At 40.5% G+C, this 4145-nt stretch overlaps 1 long non-coding RNA gene across 1 annotated transcript; it reads left to right on the top strand.

The window, feature by feature from the left end:
• The first annotated feature begins 815 nt into the window (after positions 1-815).
• Positions 816-3288, top strand: LOC115242543. The gene is made up of 3 exons (XR_003885068.1): positions 816-1414; positions 2655-2886; positions 2969-3288. It is a non-coding gene; the product is annotated as an uncharacterized LOC115242543 (long non-coding RNA).
• The last annotated feature ends 857 nt before the right edge of the window (positions 3289-4145 follow it).

Raw genomic sequence — 4145 nt, 5'->3', positions numbered from 1 at the left:
CTCCAGTCTCGACGGTCGCCATTTTGTCGGTTGTCATCACGTCTGTTTTCCGTCAGACATCTTGCCCGCTTTCTCCCACGCACTAATTTTTTGGCTCGTTTTTCCATCCCACTTTAAATTGACGGAATCGACGGAACCAATCGGAGGACTGGGCACTATGGGGAGAACCAATCGGACCGTCAGGACCCCTATCTTAGCGGTGGACTACTCTCCACAAATACTACGTTTAACTTCTATTCTAATAAGTTTTCAATTAGCCCAGCATACTAGGACCCTGTTTGGAAAGGTGGAGGACCCAGGTTCGAGCCCAAGCATGTTCACACGACCGGAAAAAATAAAAAAATTTAAAAGGAAAAAATTTTTTTTTAATTTAAAAAATTTAAAAGGAAAAATTTAAAAGGAAAATTGTCTCGTAGACGTCCACGAGTCCCCTCCATTCTTTTTTTCCACAGACACCTTTAGGGGGGAGGGCCCCAGACAGTCACAGCAGGGGGCCAAGGGTCGGTGGTGGGGGTTTGTTTTGACGCCCCATAGTGCCCACTATCTACTGAAGTCGAAATGTATAAAATTTTTATTAAGATACGTCTCCGTCGTCATCGCCGCCCAAGTCCCTAATGCGCATGCACAAAAATTGTACGGTTGGAGCATTTGCCATAACATTGCGCTGACGACGCTTCATGATGTTAATTGCTCGCATCCGTACCTGGTTTTGATAAGTATAGGTTAATAAATAAAGTTTGCAATGCAAGAGTGCATTATTTTATCATAAAAATAGTAGAGAGCTCGTTTTTCCATGCCACTTTAAATTGACGGAATCGACGGAACCAATCGGAGGACTGGGCACTATGGGGAGAACCAATCGGACCGTCAGGACCCCTATCTTAGCGGTGGACTACTCTCCACAAATACTACGTTTAACTTCTATTCTAATAAGTTTTCAGCTAGCCCAGCATACTAGGACCCTGTTTGGAGAGGTGGAGGACCCAGGTTCGAGCCCAAGCATGTTCACGCGACCGGAAAAAATAAAAAAATAAAAAAATTTAAAAGGAAAAAATTTAAAGGGTAAAAAATTTTTTAAAAATTTAAAAAATTTAAAAGGAAAAATTTAAAAGGAAAATTGTCTCGTAGACGTCCACGAGTCCCCTCCACTCTTTTTTTCCACAGACACCTTTAGGGGGGAGGGCCCCAGACAGTCACAGCAGGGGGTCGGCGCCAGTGGCTGAGGAGTGGGGGTTTGTTTGACGCCCCATAGTGCCCACTATCTACTTGGATCTACCAAACAATAAGTTGAAATCGTCTACAGCCGATGCATTGCCTGTATCGATAGTACAAAATAAGGAGTTAGATCTACCAAGCGATAAGTTGAAATCGTTTCAAAGATCAGCTACAGAGTTTCGTGAACCAGCACCATCACGTGAGTCGATACCTTTGATATCCGAGCATAATCTGGTAGTATTATCAAATTATAACCTAGAATCATCACCGGAAGACTTCCCTGATACTCCAGACGTCGCGATAAAAACAGTCAACACACATAAATTAGAACATAAACAAGAATCGAATCATGCAGCTGATAAAGTGAAGTCCTCGGATGATCATCAATCAATCGTAGTACATAAGCCTAAGATTAAAATCATTACATATTTCAATTAAAATGCTATTTACAAAAGAAATTAATATTTTTCGAGTTTCGATTTTCAAGTATATGTAGTATATGTAGTATATGTAGTATATGTAGTGTTATAGCCCGAAAAGGCTATACACGAATTAATAGATATATAGTATTTTAGAGATATTATTTTATACGATAAGATATTGCTCAACGTGTAACGCGAATACAGATCACGTTACGAACGTTGACCGAGCGAAGCGCTGACAACGCGAGCCACGCGCGAAGCCCGAGCGACCGCGCAATCACTCATTACGAAAACGCGGAAATCAAGGCAAGCGGAATAAAGGCGTTGCGAAAATGCAACGTAGAGATCCTACCTAAAAGCGAAAAGGAAATTGCGAAAAAGCAAGCAAAGAAGTCCCTTAGAACTCCTAGCTTGCATCCGGATCTTGCCGCCAAAATCGAGCGACACGACACATGGTCTTGTCCCGATCCCCTCCTGGGAAACCAAGGGGAGACAATAAAAAGACCCATCGCTAACAATCGGCGGGCAGTCTTTATCATCAATCAATATTACGCGGGCAGCCAATAACGCTTTACGGGAAACTATTAAATTAACGCCACACAGTCGGCAGAAATAAATACATAAGATCGAGAAGTGAGTTTCGCGACCGAAACTCAACTCCAGACACGCGCATGCCAAGATATCCGATATCGCGATACGCGACGCGAGAGACGTGCGAAGACTTTGTAATTAAACCAAGTACGAATAAAATAGTTATATATACATTTATTCAGAATACGAAAGTGTCATTTTTAATTATAATAAATTCAGTGAACTACCCGGGCGGAGCCTGAATTCCCAAATTCCTTCCGGCAAACGATCCTAACTACCGTGCCTCTCCGGAGGCATAACAGTAGTATATAGATGATGTTAGTTTGGTTTTCAATTCTCATTCGATGTAATTTTATAAATATGAATATCGTTACATTTAATAATTATCTAAAAGTTTTATCATATTTTGTATAAAACATTTAACAGGAAAAGACAATCGACCTTGGAGGACCAGACTCTTGTGTAGTGAACGCCACTCGTCTTTCCTTGTGCAATCACACATCTGCCTCTAAGTTGATATGCGAGATGATGTCTTTGCTATTTTCAAAAGAAGAGTTAGCTACCTTCTCGCTTACAGGAACTGTGGCAAATTTTCATTGCGAAAAAGGTATAGCCGCTAAAATGAAACTCGACACGGTGAAAATTGAAGCTATGAAAGGTATGATTATAATTTGTGCGATGCAGAGTATTGATTTCACATAGTTGGCAGTTCGAAAACTAATAAATATATGTGCTTTCAGTATACGTTAAGAACAAATTTCCAATAGAAAAAGATTTCGACAAGATGTTCCGCAAAGCAGTGCAGCAGAAGTGCAATAATGCAGTTCCTCGAAATAGAGGATCAAATAATAAAGGAGAAACCAACAAGTAAAGTTAAAGGAACCAGCATATATAAAGGCGAAAAACCCAAAGAACGCAGATTAAGCGTCGTAAATAAGTCGAATAACGGTTAGTTTCCAGTGTTTTTAATAATCGGGACCAATACAACTAGTCAGATTATTGTATTATTATTTGTACTTGATCTTGCGAATGAAAGTACAATTAATGTCACAGTGTTGTTTTATTTCTATAGAAATATATTTATCGTTCTTATTGAAAACTGTGTAGATCCATTTTTATTCACGTTGTTATTCAAAAAGAATACACTAGTCTCAATTTCAATGAAAACTTGTAGATTGGCAATTAGTAAACTATAGTGATCCACTAGTGCGCACACTTGAGGATCAACTTAACACTAATAGTACGAAAGTAACACTACTAATGCGAATTCCAATAGTGCGCGAAATTACTATTGATGTAGTGTGCATTAATAATTATTCAATAGTTGTCATTTCAATAGTGCCACAAGTTTTTTTTCCGTAAGGGATGCGTCTTTAGAATATTTGTTATAAAGTTATCTTGCACATTAATATTCATCTATCTATACCCAGCTAACCATTTGCTTGCGGATTGTTAACAAACGGCAAACAATTCCCTGTCAAACGAGGCTGCCAAATTCAGGGCCTACTGTGTCCTCGAGTGCGCCCCAATTGCAACCAAAAGTTGAAATCACATCCTGATGTCAAATTGGGTACAACACCAGAGCAGATCTGTCACTAGCAGTACGACGACAGATTGACGCAACAAACCGAGAGCATGTTTCCCGATTCAGCCACTTGTACCTCGCATATTTTTTCAGACCCGCAAATGTTGTTTTCTAAAAATTATTTGTCGGGCTGGGGAAGTGTGTAAACGCCCGACACAGATACGACAGTGCCGCTGCCACGGAAGAGATGGATGCTTGGTTCGTGCCTCCTCCCGCCTTAAATCCCCCCCTCGCTTCACGAGGATTGGAATTCGCATTAGTAGTGTCAACCGCAGACCGACAACAGATTTGCGCCAAATGCCCAGCAGATCTATATGCAGAAGCGACGGCAG

Source organism: Formica exsecta, unplaced genomic scaffold (assembly GCF_003651465.1).
Source record: "Formica exsecta isolate Colony F162 unplaced genomic scaffold, ASM365146v1 scaffold604, whole genome shotgun sequence".
Taxonomy (NCBI): domain Eukaryota; kingdom Metazoa; phylum Arthropoda; class Insecta; order Hymenoptera; family Formicidae; genus Formica; species Formica exsecta.
This window is presented reverse-complemented; position numbering and strand designations above follow the sequence as displayed.